General features: G+C 46.1%; 1 pseudogene; it reads left to right on the forward strand.

Moving 5' to 3' along the window:
• Positions 1 to 14,765: 14,765 nt before the first annotated feature.
• Positions 14,766 to 16,147, forward strand: LOC122211551 (annotated as a pseudogene).
• Positions 16,148 to 16,548: the final 401 nt, after the last annotated feature.

Consider the following 16,548-nt stretch of genomic DNA (forward strand, 5'->3'; position numbering starts at 1 on the left):
ACAGCGAGGGGCCTTCAGAAAGGGCAAGGTTTTTAACAGGGCTGTGGACAGAATTGTGTCCTAAAATTCATGTGTCGAAGCCCTCGCTCCATAAATGACTGTATTTGGAGATGGGGTTTATCGGGAGGTGATTAAGGCTCAATAAGGTCATCAGGGCGGGGTCCTGACCCAATAGAATCAGGATCCTCTCTCTCTCTTTCCGGGCCAGGTGAGGACCCAGCTAGAAGGCAGACATCTGTGTGCACAGGAAGAGAGCCCAAATCAGGAACCAAATTGTCTGGCATCTTGATCTTGGACTTTCAGCCTCCTTCTGTTGTTTAAGCCCCCCAGTCTGTGGTATTTCGTTTTGGCAGCCTGAGCTGACCAACACGAGCAGAAAAGCTGCAGTTGGCTTCTGAATTTTGCCTTGAATTTGGCATTATCACTTCCAAGGGAGCTTTGTCTTATCCATGCTGGTCCTGAATGACAATAGGAAGAAGGTGGGGGGGGGGGGGGTCCTTTTTGCTTGGCCTCTTCTCAAATTCTTTCTCCTGCTTTTCTTATTTAAGAAGACACAGCTCCAGGGGCGCCTGGGTGGCTCAGTCCTTTAAGCGTCTGACTTCAGCTCAGGTCATGATCTCATGGTTCCTGAGTTCCAGCCCCGTGTTGGGCTCTGTGCTGACAGCTCAGAGCCTGGAGCTTGCTTCAGATTCTGTCTGTCTGTCTGTCTCTCTGTCTCTCTCTCTCCTGCCCCTCCCCTGCTCGTGCTCTGTCTCTCTCTCTTTCAAAATTAAATAAACATAAAAAAAAAATTAAAAAAAAAAAGACACAGCTCCATAGACATATGTCCTTTTGGGGTGTAAGAGGGGAGCTCTCTCTCTCCATCTGTTTCCTCTCTGTCCCTGCTCCACTTCTCCACTATTTTCCATTACATTCAGCCACCATATCTCGGGCCTATTGTAGAGGTTCCAGGGACACACCGATGCTTTGATGTTTGGGTAACATGTCATGTTTTTAGAATGGCAACGAGAAAATATGTGCAGGAGCCTTTCCCCCACAAATGTCAAACTACCCATACTTCCTAGCAGGAAGCCCTGGCCCATGCCGTGGTTTAAGACTCAGGAAGGACATCTGTGATGAGACAGCTCAAAAAAAAGCAGATGGTTGTTTGAGTTGCTAGGAAACGGAGTTGATTATGTATTTGGAAAAAAATACAGCGTATATTTATATATGGAGATACACTCAGCTAATTTTGATTCTTCTTAAAAAAAATTCTTTTTAAATGTTTGTTTATTTCTGCGAGAAAGAGAGAGACAGAGCACAAGCCGGGGAGGGGTAGAGCAAGAGAGGGAGACACAGAATCTGAAGCAGGCTCTAGGCTCCGAGCCGTCAGCGCAGAGCCCTAGGTGGGGCTCGAACCCACAGACCATGAGATCATGACCTGAGCCAAAGTCGGACGTTTAAACCTACTGAGCCACCCAGGTGCCCCTGCTCAGCTAATTTTTTAGAAAATTCGTTAACTCATGGCGGTGAGCATACACCCTGCTGTGCCACTTGAATAAATAATTGAGTTTGCTGGTTTCTCGCGATTGCTTGTCTCTTCTCAGGTCCCCTGTTCACCTCGTGCTCAGTCAGGGAATAGCCCGAGTGACAGCTGAAGAGCTGAACCATGAGAGAATTGTCAAAATTCCCGTAGATTAAGAACCATTTTTGTGTGGGGGTGGGCGTAAAGAAATCAAAGATGGCACTAAGTGCCTCCTTGGTCCTCATACGTGGCCAGTCAGGGTCCAAACGACTTATTTTTAACAGCACAAACTGCTGACTGTCTCCAGAGAATTAGAGTTTTCGCTGGAATGCTCAGGAGCAGGGCTGAGGGCAGGGGCGGGAGAGAGGAAAACTTGATGTCCCTGGCAGCTGGGCCACCACACCGATTTAGATTTTGGAAGCCTCGCAGCAATTAGCAGATCACCGTGCCATCTGTAGGCACTAATTGACTGGCCTGGCCACCTGCTGCAGAGGGCTGGCTTCATTTGACAAGTGGCAAACGAGATTACAAGGTCAGATGGCAGCAAAGACCGCTTCGAGCCCCTCCCGGACACGGAGTGCCTGTGACGCGCCAGCCGTTGTGTGCCGATTTTGTCTAAGCTTTGTACCGAGGATCCGCGTCATGAAAGCGTTATGTAGCAATACAGGCTATTACCGTTCCCACTTTCAGATGAGAAAACCGGATCCCCGAGTGACTTGCCCACGGCTGTATGGCTTCCGGGTAGCAAAGCTGGGGTAAATGCATCGGTCTGCCCTTTGGGACTCTGCCAATTTGCCAATGTAAGAAAGGTGAAGAACCTTTCCTTTCACGGGGCGCAGAATTAATGGAAGCCCTGTGTTTCTTATTTTGTGAGGTGGGAGGTCCGGAGGGAAGCAAGACACACTTTGACAAGTGCAAAAACATTTACAGACAAAAACCAACAACAACAGCAAACTCCTATAAACCTAGGATGATAATAGAATCTTTGGGTCTTGGGGACTAAAGGCCACGGGGTCACACCCAATAGACTTAAATTCCATGAAGTCAGGGACTTCGTCTTATTCGCCGCTATAAAACGGTGCCAGACACACAGCAGATGTTCAAAAATTAATTAAAAAATGAATGAGTATGTGAATATGTATGCATCTCCTGGCTGATTTTCCAGTCTCTTCTCTAGCATTTCATTTCCTTGACTATCATTTACTGCCACGTACTGAACTAGGGCTCAGCCTGTCCGTGTTTGCGGTACCTTTTGAAATACTAGAGTATTTGGCTATGCGCTTGAGAGGATTACGTGTTTTAAAGCCACACTCAACAAGTTAGTAATAATTAGTACACAGTTACTACTATAGCACAAGCACAACAAAAACTCACAATGTCTGAATAAACATCCACGGTTTCTGGATGATTCGCTTACTCTCTCTGCAGGCATTCATGGTGACGCACTTTTCTGGTATAGCTCATCTTCCATTACGGAGGCCAAAGAAGCCAGGCACTTGCGTTCCCAGACTCTTTGGCTGCTAGGGTAGGGCCATGTGATTCAACGTTGGCAATGGGCCTTGAGGAACATGCAACTCTAAGAAAGGAGACCCACTGGAAATTCTTTGCTGAACATCATCATGTCTACCTGTGACGACTGGAACTCTGGTAATCGTTTTGCATCCTAGGGGATGGATACTTAAGGACTAAGTTGATGGGCTTTGGTCTGATGATTGGAGAGATGGATGAGTCTGGGATTTAATGATGTAATTGAGTTGCTGGACCAACTTTGTACCGCCTTCCTCGAGGCTTCTTGTCTTGCAACATAATACATGTTCTTCCATGTTACCCACTTTAGTTGGGTATCGTGTTATTAGCAGATAAAAGTATGCCCGAGTACTCTCACTGCTCAACTAGAAATACCTGTGACCCAGTGGCACATTCTTACATTTTTTACATTTTCTCGTAAGGTGTGATTTTTCTTTGGTGGAAGATTGGCATGATCCCCTGTTCCAGACAACATTTAGTGATTTAGCTCAACTCAGTGATTTAGCTGAGGAACCCAGCTGTATACTCAGGGTGGCAAACATTCCTTTCAAGCATTGTTTACCGTTTGGCAGTATAGTTGGGAAATGCTTTGGGTATATCCGTGTGCCATGGCTGACTGGTTGGGAAACACCACTGTGTTGAAATGTTCTGCCCCCGTTGGTTCCATTTTCTTTGGTGGCTGGAGAATAATTTACTGATCTTTCCATCCCGAGGGCGTCGCCACTGTGTAAACATAATAACGGTTAATATATATCGAGTGCTTATTTTTGTGTTGGGCATGGTTTTAATCATTTTGAATGTATTAACTCATTTAATTTAAAAATATCCAAAGGGATGCTGACTCAGGATATGAACCGGGCAGGATGGCTCAGAGCTCATTCTTGAATCCATTACGCTCCACTCTTTTTTTTTTTTTTTAAGTTTATTTCTTTCTTTCGAGAGAGACAGAGACGGCGTGAGCGGGAGAGGAGCAGAGAGAGAGGGAGACAGAGACTCCCAAGCAGGCTTCACATTGTCAGCACGGAGCCCGATGCGGGGCTCAAACTCACAGAACCACGAGATCATGACCTGCGCCGAAACCAAGAGTCGGACGCTTAACGGATTGAGCCACCCAGGCACCCCTGCCCTCCACTCTTCACCAACGAAAGCTTCCAAATAAATGTATGCTGAATTAACAGCACTGCAATGGCCCCTTGACATCGTGCCCTCCGGTAAGTATTTGTTGTATGTGGTCCAGCCTCTGCTTAATCACTCAGGGTAAACCAGGGAAGAGTCTCTGGAGAGGCTGGGCTTTGAGCAGGGCTCTGAAGGAGACAGCTGCTCCTGGGCACACTACAGCCATTTCCTTTGGGGTCACCTGCTCAGGTTCAGCCCAGGGCCCTGACTCAGCAGGCGACAGTATCCGTGTGGCAGACCGTGGGGAATAAGTGGTGACTTTAGCCTAATGCCTGGAAAAGAATCTCTTTGGCAAATCTAAATTCTCCGCTGGCAGCCTGAGTGGAAGGCAGGAAGAGTTGGATGCTGCTCCCTGTTGCTTAGCATTGGGATTTCCCTGAAGTTGACTGAAGTCTGCTCTCGCCTTTTCTGCACACACCCGAAGGCTGGGAGAGAGCTGTGGGAGAGCTTCTCTCCCAGCGTACCCCACTCATAGCATCACGGGGGACAGTGGCAGGGATTGTGTGTTCAGGGTCCAGCAACACGAGGGTACGGTTCGGGATGGGGAAGCAGTTAGCTCATCATACTATATTTTGTGGCATTTATCAAATGCCATCTAGATTACATATAGAGATAATATATTATAGATATGGGATATAATATTATATATTATAGATATATAGATATATATCTCATAGATATGAGATATAGATATGAGATATAGATAACGTATCTATATAATTATAATCTATATCTGTAATACATACATATTTATAATCTACAATGCGTATCTGTAATCTAATCTAATCTATATCTGTATCGAGAGAATGTAAAAAATGTATTATATATTATATGTTGTTGTATATATATTTAGTCGAGGAGGCTTTGTTAGAAATGGAGATGGGAGGTCTCACAACGGTAGATGGCTGACTGAGAAACCCCGGGGCTGCTATAGTAATGAGGTTTGTTCCTGCCTACCCCTCTTGCCCCTGCCGGAGAAGTAGAAGTTGGCTTGCAACCTCTCATTTTTGTCCTTGGAGGGTGGGGGCAGACCAGCTGTCATATGGCACAAGTCAACAGGACGCCTCTTCTAGGGCTTGAACATGGGCCTGCGTCAGCCCCCAAGGGTCCTCTCACTCACCGTCCATTTATCATGACCTCCTCAGTCCTGAGCAGCTGTGATAGGCTTTCTATTTTATACGTTTGCTGGAATGATTTAGCACCTCTGAAATATGTGACAGTGGATTTAGCCATAGGCAATAACCACCCGAGCCGGTAAGTGACTGCACTCAGAGCGCTCGCGTGGAGGGAGCTGTTTTCCCAGCACCCACGGGACATTTCTGTTTCCAACCCCCAGCCCAGTCCACCTGCCCCCGGGGACCGTGTGGGTACAGGTGATGCCAGGTGCTGACCAGCAGCCCTCCTCGTGGCCCTCCCCGCCCGGCTATTGTTTCCCCACCGTGTGACCACAGCCTCTTGCTGTCTAGCCCTGATAACAGGACCATAAATCTCCCTTCTGGCTGCAGCCTGACACCCGAAACCTCAGCCCGGGCCTGATGTGAGAAAACAAGATAAGACATCAGGACGGGGTATTTTCAAGTTCTCCAAGGAGGCAGGGGAATCGTGGTAGGTTATGGGTAGAGATAGCATTCCTCGAGGCGCTGTCTGCCCGGCCAAGTAAATCTCCTCGGGTGAGATGGATGGTGTTACCTGTTGATAGCATCTACCTGCCGGCCCCGCATCAGATTTCTAAACTTGTCGACAGTTCTGTGGGTGCCCCTCCCTGCAATAACATAACGGGCTTTGGCAGAATCAGAGGGGAACAAACGTGGGGTTGTTCTGGCCCGGCGGAGAGCTGGGGATTGATGGTTTGCCACGCAGTCCCCATGTCCTCATGTAGCTTTCGAGGCTCCCTATCATCTGGTCCCTTCCTACCTCGTCCAGAGGAAAAGCTTCTAGCAGTGAGCACTCTTCTTCCTGGAGTTCTCTGCCTCTGATGGCTGAGCTGTTCGGGCAGAGACTGACTGACTACTTTTCAGGGTATCACTGAGAATTCACGTATGAAAAAGGGGACATAGTTTGGGGCACTTGGGTGGCTCAGTCGGTTAAGTGTCCCGTTCTTGGTTTCTGCTCAGGTCACGGTCTCACAGTTTGTGATTTCAAGCCCGCCGTCAGGCTGTGCGCCGACAGCGTGGAGCCTGCTTGGGATTCTGTCTCCCTGTCTCTCTGCACCTCTCCTTCTCGCTCTCTATCTCTGTCTCTCAAAGAGAAATACGCAAATATATATATATATATAACCCTTGTATGAAGCCCTTTCCTCATGAGATTCTATGACTTAATCTTATGCTGTATGACTCCGGAGGCCTTCCTAAGCCCTTCTCAACGGGGCTTCAGTAAGAGAATTCTGCCATGATGTGGAAGGCATCCATTTTATGTAACGATCCAACTTCTTTCCAGTGTGGCTGAAATAGAACTAACTATGTACTATCCTTGTGAGAGAGAAAATAGTCATCCCAAACACTTTTTGTGTCCTATGGTTCATAGGGGAAAGCCTGATTGAGGATATCATGGTCTTTAAGGGAAAAGGCAAAGCCTTACTTAGAAGAAGGGATTTTTACCAAGGACAGAACTGCTTGTAAGGCGTTATGGGGTGAGTGGACAGAGTCAAACTATTTTTAGGCTGTAGATTATCTCATTCCCTGAAACACAAGCGTGTAGTTGTATAGCATGATTTGGTGATCTTGCTCAGTGACAAAGTGTGGCCAATAGGGCCACAGGTCTCACAGTAGGCTTGGTAACTGATGATGTCTGTCAGATAGGAGTATAACCCACAAAGGTTTCCTAAACTCCAGGTCCTGTCGTCTTCTCAGGTTAATGCTTAATACTTCTTGTTCTCGCTGCTGGTCATGACAAATGGTATGATGAGCTTTAGAGAGGGAAGCCCATGGAGTGCCTCCCAGCAGGACGGCACCTTGAAGTAATTTTGATGTCTTCATCTCAGTTAGGTTCAGCCCACGAAAATAGTGTCAAAGGGGAGCACGCCCAAAATGCACTGGGAGATCACGATAAACCCTCCTGATGCTTTGCAGCTGGGCCCATCATCTGCGCATTTCACAATAAAATTTTATGGTGCGTCCAGACACCCAGCTGCTTGTGTTCATGGGGACAGCATTTCCTCTGCTACACCATTCAGATCTGTCCCACCTGGGACTCCTTTCCCTTTTCCATCGACCTCTTTCAAATGACAATGAAACTTCATTATCACACAGCTCCTGGGACAGAATTTGAGGAATGCCGTATCCAGAAAAATGTTCTATAGAGGCAACTTCATTTTATTGGACACAGAGAAACTATTCCATGGTCCCCAAGAAGCTATAGGGCTATTCCAAACTTTTGGGAAACATTTTAGAAAGGGCCCCTCCAAAAACCCCTAACCCTCTTCCAGGGGGCAGAGCCCCCGAATTCTCGTGCACTGTGCGGCATCGGGGTTAAAAGAATGGGCTTTGAAATAAAGCACATCTGGCTCCATACCTCAGCTCACTGCTTATTACGAACTTGGTTTCCTCACTTGTAGGGTGGAAATAACTCTACAAACCTCCGGGATTAGAACTGGATGAGAAACGGCATGTGAGGTGCCCAGGCTGTGCTGGGCAAACGTCGATGTTCAGTACATTGTACCTGTTGTCATCACACACTGGATGATGACACTGCGTTCCAGGCATCTGACACTAAAGGGGATCTAGTCCAACTTTCTGCCTAATACAGAAGAGCCCTTCCTGGTGAAGAATTCTCAAGGCGAAGGGTTTACATTTTTGCATTGGGAGCATTGTCAGTGCATTAATTCAGCCGTGCGAGTCCTGCCCACATTCAGGACATTGCACTAATTCTAAGAGCTGCTACTTCCTGGGATTTCCGTTTAATAGCCTTCCTTCCCCTGCAGAGACGGAGACGTGTAGTCCCCCCAGCCCATTTTTGGATTTGTTACATTTTCAAGGTGCACATGAATATTATCTTCTTGTAAAAGCTAAAATATTACACATCAGACCGTATTCTGTCCTGCTCAGCACCCTCGGCCTCTCTGCTCCTCTCTCTCCTTCTCTGACTTCAACCGTAGGGTAACCATGGTCAGTAGATGGATGTGGACCTTTCTACACATTTCCCGATCGATTTACATTCTAGGGTTGTTGTATTTATAGAAAAGATTTAGGTTGTGTAGTGTGTTTTTGTGTGCGCGCGCACACACACACACACACACACGGATGTACGCTTTAAGCAAATGGGCTCCTACTGTGTTATTTATATTCATTTTTTAAAGACCTAACATGTCTTAGAGACCTCCTCGTGCTAGTACAAACAAGTTAACTGCACTTCAACTGCTGCGTGCAACAAATATTATTTAGTATGGCTCTATCAGCTTATTTTGCCCTTCACCTGTTGTTGGGCATTTTGTTCATTTCCAGGTTTTCAGTTAACATCCTTGTGCACGCTTTATTACTCATTAGCTTATTCACACATGTGTTTTCCAAGGGAGAACTAGAATACTAGGTTATAGGGTAAGATCATTTCAAATTCTAAGGGATGCTGCCCAATTGTTTGCCAAAGTTGCTTCACCAATTTGACTCCCATTTCTGTTTTTCCGTATTCAAAGGGAGCATAGCTTGCAAAAGAGGTCTTGAATCAGGCCACGCAGAAGTTACAGTCAGTGTGTCTTCAATCACAGGCCACGCCCCTTGACAATTACTCTCTGTCTACTGACTGGTTGTCAGGGGATTGGCTGACAGTCAAAGGTGTGATTCGCTTACTGCGACAGGAATGGAGAAGATACGAGAAATAAAATCCTTCCTCAGCTCCAGACTGCCTGAACCCACAGCGCCCCCCAGTTTGGCAATTGGGTTTTGGTGACTCGGTGCATGAGCAGGGTGGGTGAGTACATGGCTTGGAAAACCGTGGGACGTTGGGGTCTCCCCCCAGCCTCCCCGGCTCTAGCTCTGCCTTGGAACTCCCAGAAGCTGTGAGGACGGTGTGGAGAGAAGCCAGTCATCGCGACTTTCATTGATCTGTGGTTAAACCAACACAGGCCCAGAAACCAAATGTCAGAGTACCAGAAAGATCTGTCAGTTTTGTCCAGGATGGGAAACGAGTTAGGGTAAACCTCTTTCTTAGAGCACGAATTCTTTTACCAAATGTGCAAACTCATTCTTACCTCCCTTTGCCCGGTTCTTCTGGCAGCAGCTTGGGAATTGTAAAATCCTGACATGCTTGAAACTGCGCTTCTCTTCCTTTCTACTCATGAAGTGCTTATCAAGCATCTGCTGTGTTCCAGGTACTGTGATCAGGGCTGGGAGATCAGCGGTGATCGATCTATATTCCAGCTCTCACGGAGCTTGCAGTCTGATGGGGAAGAGGCAGGTACTGGGGTCTGGGTGATGCAGTGCCATGTGACATGGACGGTGGATAAGAGAGGTGCTTCTCCAAGGATGTGGGAGGTCACTGTTTCCTGTCCCTGAGGGCCTGGCTGATTTGGGCATTTCTTTCTTTCTTTCTTTTTTTTAATGTTTGTTTATTTTTGAGAGAGAGACAGAGTGCGAGGGGCGGGAGGGACAGAGAGAGAGGGAGACACAGAATCCAAAGCAGCAGGCTCTGAGCTGTTGGCCCAGAACCCCACGCGGGGCTCGAACTCACGAACTGCGAGATCATGACCTGAGAAGTCAGACGCTCAACCGACTGAGCCACCCAGGCGCCCCTAATTTGGCTGTTTCTATCCCGTGTTTCTAAGAAGTCAATGGAGCTGAATCTTGTCAGTCCAGATCCAGCAGGGCATTGAGACTTAGTGAGGGAGACGGAAGGGTTAGGAAAAGATTCACTCCTCCTACCAGCAAACAGTCAGTGACACCATCTCACTTGGAGTCTGGGCAGAAGATACCGCACAGGGGGTCTGGAAGCCATCATGGCACTTCGACACTGAGGAGACCCAAAGGGCATTTCTGGTTAGGGCAACATCCAGAGGGACCCCAAAGTTGCCATTTAAGGGAAATTTCCTGCACGGTCACATCCTTGTTGGAGATGCAGTCTCCCCTGAAAAAGTTATAACCCCTCCTACGTCAGAGCAGGAGTCCTAGGATTCTCCTGCCAATACTGGGAGTGACCGTGCACTGCACAGGGTGGCAAAGGAGAACCCAGGAAGGTCCCTGTGCCCCCACACGGGCAGCATGAGTAGTCACGCCAACTTTGGTAGCTATAAACCTTAGATCGAATGCAGAATGTTGGGTCACCTTCCCCTTAGCGTCGATTTCTTTCCCCAAAGTTCTCATATGTCTAGGTTTGCTTTTGCACATCTTGCTGAAATGATGAAAACCCAGAATTGTGAGTCACTCAAGCTGGGGATAATTAGAAAAAGTTAGGAGACTTGTTTTAGGGACTAGAAAAGAGACATCATGCCAGAGGCAGAGCAGGAGAGAGAGGCTCAGGAGGGGGACTTTGGCATGATGTAGTCTGCAAGGGAGTCTTTACATCCCTGTGTGTGTGTGTGTGTGTGTGTGTGTGTGTGTAGGGGGGAGAAGGAGGTGGGGAGTTAAAGGCATCAGAACAGAGAGCTGAGCACATTATTTAGATAAAGTTTAGTGAAAGCTTTTTCTGTCTCAAGCTGCAAGGTTCCCATGTTTCTTCTGGAGCGGGCAGAACAATCTGGAACCATAAAACCAGACAGCACTGGACAGTCAGGGGAAGGACTCGATGTGGGGTATGTGCCTGTTGGTATGGGACTCACTCAGAACAAAGCAAACGCATCTGCAGGCATCTCATTGAAATGCTGAGAAAAGCAGCCCAGGACAAGGATGTGGTGCCCGGGAGCTCAGCCAGGGGCGGTTTCTCCCCTGGGGATGTTTGGGAGACATGTTTGGTTGTCACCACTGAGGTGAGAAGTCCCGGTATTTGGCCAGGTGTGCACAGGACAGCCCCCACCCCCGTAAGAATGATGTGACCTGAAATGCTAATAGGGCGGAGCTGGGGACACCATGGCCTTGAGAAAGGGATGGCAAATATTTAATTTTGTGGTGCTAATGATTACTGCGAAACATTTAAAAATTTAAATTGTGTAGTTACTTTGCTGTGAAAAATATTTAGGAACTTTTTTTTTTTTTTAATTTTTGGGTTCTTTTGGAACCTCTATCTTCCGGCACTATATTCCTAATAGAATCTTCAGTTCTTCAATTCACATCCCATGGGGCTTTCAAGAATTTAATTCTTGCGCTTGATGAAGGACTACTGTGTAACAGCTATCGATTAATGTATGCAAACTGTTCTGTCTGAAACACTGTGGTCAGAGTTCGGGAGAGAGTGTCTACCCAGCGAAAGGTTTTTCCTGGAAATTCAGGGTGCCATTATTGGGGCACTATATAATTACAAAATAATCAGATTTGTCTTGTGCCAGGGCTGTGACTATGTGAACCCAAGGATGTGTAGGTATTAAGGCTCTGAGAAAAGATTTTCTTGTAGGTCGTTTCCCACCTCCTCCCATGTTTTAGATGAAAAATTTCTAAACATAGGTTGAGAGAATCTTACAGTGAATTGGTGCCACCAAGATTATACAATTCACTTGTGGTGTATTTGTTTACACATAAGGACCCACCACTCCACGTCTCCACCCATCCATAAATCTACCTCCTATTTTGGTACATTTCAAAGTAGTACATTTCATTAGTTCACTCTACTCCTAAATGCTTTACTATATGTTCATTAACTAGAATGCAGTGTTTGTTTAGGGTCTTTTTTTTAAGTGGAGGGTGAATTCTGCACAGAAAGGCACAAATCTCTGGGTGTACCATTCAATCAATTTTGACACATTTATACACCTGTGTAACCGAACCCCCCTATCAAGGTATAGAGTATTACTATCACTCCAGAAAGTTCCCTCATGCTCCTTCTCCACCAGTCTTACTGGTCTGATTTTTTTTCCACCCTGGGTTAGTTTTTTTTTTTCGTCTACTCTTGCAAACCGTTCTTGGCAATATAAAGATGAATTCTGGCTCTCACTCCAAATCAAGTTGGCCAAGCATGTCAGCACCCCCTAAATGGGAGTCCCTCCCCACCTGGCTCCTTCCCTCATCACTGCCCTAGGGGTTCATCAGACGCAATCTCAGAAACCACTGGCTTCACGTCTCCTGTCCAACAGGGTATCTGCCTTGTATCCACTCTTGTTTTCCACCCTGTCCACATGGCAACAGAGCTAATACATGATGAAATAGATGTTCTTATTGAGTCATCCTTGGATGATCCTTCTGTTACTGGTAATCAAATATAGGCTCTCTACTGCCTATAGGAAAAAATGAAAATTATTTGGAATTAAATACAAGACGCATCAAGATCAGAAGCCTGCCTCCTTTTCCAATCTCATCTCTTATCAACTCTTTCTATGCACCTTATATTCAGGCTATACTGAATTACTGGTGGTAGTCTGAGATGCTGACCTCTTTACTGGAATACCACCTTTTCCTTATTTGCTTTGGTAATTCCTACATTTCTTACATACTCTTCAAAATTAATCTCATCTAATCCTGAAAGCCTTTGCATATCTCCTCAGACACTTCCCTTAGAGCTTATGCATTTACAAGTAGCCACTGTTATGAGACTGGTATATCCTTATAGAATTTTACCAGTGCCTTTATATGCAAAACAGAAATCACATATTTTTTTTTGAAATGATAACTGATGTAATATTCTAGCTATTATTCTGCAATCAAGCATTTGCATACAGCCTCCAACTCACTGACCACATGATCCATCCCAGAGTTGCGTCCCCTACATCGTTGGGATGTGGTTTGGGTATGGCTTGCATGGAAGAACTATAGGGAATAGAGGTTCCTGTAGTTTGCTATTTTCATAGGAAATTCAATTCTTGTTCTTGGCCCCAGGTGCCTTTCTATCCCCGTATTGTCTGACTTCTTGAAGCTGTAGAATGTGCTAACAAATATACCCCAAGGAAATCGGATTCGGTGACGGAATCACCAGGCCCCAGTCAATGACCCCGAGTGGGTCTGCCTTGGGTGGAGATATCCCAGGACCCATGAAGTGGATTGTAAAAGGCTTGCAACAGGGTCCTGCCACATGCTGCTCAGGCTGGCAAAACAGCCTTCTGAGTTACTGTCCCTCCTTTTGGTCTGACCCTTGGACCTTGAGCCCCAGAGCTGCCCCTTCATACCTGCTCTGCCTGACTCATGTTCACACGGTTCCAAAAGCAATCTCACCCTCTTGTCTCCGATAGTTCCTCTCGAGATAAAAACAGATGCTCAGAAATGAACTTTCCCCCCTATTTTATTGTATTCTTATATTTAAAGACAAACTGCTTTGGGCATTAAGATGCTGCTATCTACATCTGTTTGCATCATTTAATTTCCTGCCAAAAATTTATACGCTAACCTGATTTTAATGGGTAAAACTAAAGCTATAGTTTCCTTTCACACAAGGCAAGTCAGGGATGCTCATTTTCCACTGCCCCGACCCCATGCCTCTGTCACATGAACCATGTTTAAGAGTTCTCTCTTATAATCTGGAGGGAAAACTTTATTTAAAAATATTTTTTATAGACAACTGGGTTTTAAGGGCAACTAACTTGCCTAAGAGCTCTGATTTTCTTCTTGAGCTTGCTTTCTTGGAAGATTCCTTGGAAACAGCTTTTAGAAATATGGTGCCATCTCTGGGAACCATAAAGTGCCAAGTCCAACAAGACCCCCATGGTTTGCTTGTGTCTATGGTGAAATGGAATGTATTCATCTAAAGCTCAACCACCCTTGCTAAATATTTCTTTAAACACAAGCCCTTACACTGTTGCTTGCTTTCTGCCATGCTATGAGTGTTAGATGATGAGGACCTCTTCCAGGGAGCTGTCCATAGGAGAACCTCAACCTCAGTTGATTCCAGACATCATGGCTCCAGTGGATACAGACTCAAAGCCTGCTGGGTTCTCAACCCCTGGATTTGAAAAGCCACCAGAGGATGTTGGAACTAGGAAGGAGGCCTTGAGCAGGGATTCCAGCAAGGGCAAGAGAAGGCCAGACTTCCGCACATATCTGGGACACCAGGTGTAGGAATGATTCAAATCAATGTCGGCGTGGTTCTCAGGGCAACTGGCCCAATGGTTCTGTCTGACATCAGATGCTGGAACGTTGGGGTGCCGGAATTCAGGACTAAAATACTGGCTTTTAGAGTGAGAATTCTCTTTGTGGCAGGAGCTCAGTAGACCAGAGAGCATGTATATTGCAGGAGGAACAGGAAGTGGGATGTAGCCTCCAGGGGAGGGGATCAGAATGGGATGGTAGTTTGGTGGGCGGGGGGGGGGGGGGGGGGGGGGGAATGGTCCAGTCACTTCATGGACCAGAAAATTGATTTCAAAGAAGCACTCAGTGGAGGTGTAGCTCAAGAACAAGATGAAGAAATGTTTACTAAAACATTTGGTTTGTTTTAAGTAGTGTTTGTCCCAATTAAAATAGTAAAGTACAAACACAATCAGTGTATACAACTTGGAAAAAAACTCAGAAAATCACAAAGAGAGCTTCCGGGGTTAGCCTGGGCTGGCGGCGGCAGAATGGAGACCGGGCCTGAGGACAAGGGACTGACCTGCCGCCCGTGCTGGCCTCTTCCTGGGATGCTGCAGGTGGAACTCTGGCCCAGAGCCTTCCTCGCACCCAGGCTCGTCCACGTGCCACCTTTCCTGGGGCCGAGATCTGGTGAGTTTGAAGAGAAGCCTGAACAGCCAAGATGAACATCCCTGCTCCTTTTACCTGAGATTTGGCCCTAACGGGGTGAGCACAAAATGATTTTCTACAAAAAATATAGAAAATTGGAGTCCCCCAGCCACGCTTGTAAAATAAAGTTGCTCTCCGTTGGTGAAAAGCAATATGTGTTCATCACTAAAGTTATGGTACACGTGAGGCCGGTTTCAGCAAATTCCTCAAACAGCTCTCCTTCAAAAGTTCAAAGCAAGTAAGGGAGGATCATCTTACATACATCAAGTGACCTCAGTGTTCATTGAAAGTGTACCCGTCACTGCAAATCTGGAACTGTAAGGTGATAGGGTCGTAGATTATTTTTGTTTGCAGTATTTTTTGTTTTTTAGGATCGAGGCTAGACCTCCAGAGGGTCCAAACTCTCGTGGAGTTTCCGGGGTCAAGGTTGTCACCTGGAGCTCAGCAATTGATGAATACGATTAGGTTTCAACGGCAGAATTGTATTCCTGTTGGAAAGCGGCATCGGCCGGTTTTGGGAAATAAGGGATCCAAACGTACGATTGACCTACAATCGTCATCGACCTCAGGAGCCTTGCACGAGTCACCCTCCACACCTTTTCCTTTTCCTTTTCCTTTCAGAACTGGATTGACATCTGAAACCGTGACTGGAGACTTAAATGCTTCCATTGAGAAGAGTCCGCAGCAACCTGGCGGAGGAAATATTACAAACCCCAGAGTGTAAAATTGTGCCACAAAACCATCCTCTCCTTGAGAATGACCTTAAAAATGCAATTTCTTCTTTCCTAGCAAAGAAAGCAAGTGACAACTCTGATATTCCCAACTCCGCGTTGCTGTCTTTTCTTCAGAATCTATGTAGTCTGGTCAACCATCTCTGTGTGGGACATTCACGCCAAGTGGCAGGAAAACATCACTGACGTTTGGTCATTGTTGGTGTTGCAATGGAAGAGCAACCTGTGTGCTCCTATTTGGAAAAGACTCTTACTAAAAATATGGACCTGATGGAAGAAAAACTCTTGTGGAATATATTGATCTGCGAGTATATAAACTTCAGGAGCACACAGATACAAAGATTGTTTTGTTAATAAACACGCTGCAGAATCCCTACTCCCCACCCACTTATCATGTACAAGGCACTACAGATATTTACTACACATTTATTGCAAAGCCAAAACCCCAAAAGTTCAAAGCAACTAGGGGAGGACCATCTTACATCAAGTGACCTCAGTGCTCATTTTAGCTGTACTTGTTACTGTAAATCTAGAACTGTAATGTGATAGGGTCATAGATTATTTTTGTTTGTAGTATTTTTTGCTTTGATTTTTTACTTTTATTTACTTTTATTTTTGTTTAAGCATTTAAACTTTTTAAGGACTTTAAAAAATTTTTTTAAACATTTATTTACTTTCGAGAGACAGAGAGACAGAGCATGAGTGGGGGAGGGGTAGAGAGAAAGGGAGGCCCAGAATCTGGAGCAGGCTCTGTGCTCTGAGCTGTCAGCACAGAGCCCGACGCGGGGCCTGAGAACCGTGAGATCGTGACCTGAGCCAAAGTTGGACGCTCAACTGACTGAGCCACGTAGGTGCCCCTAAACTTTTTAAGGATTTCTAGTGCGATTCATGA

The sequence above is a fragment of the Panthera leo genome, chromosome F3, assembly GCF_018350215.1.
Source record: "Panthera leo isolate Ple1 chromosome F3, P.leo_Ple1_pat1.1, whole genome shotgun sequence".
In the NCBI taxonomy this organism is placed as follows: domain Eukaryota; kingdom Metazoa; phylum Chordata; class Mammalia; order Carnivora; family Felidae; genus Panthera; species Panthera leo.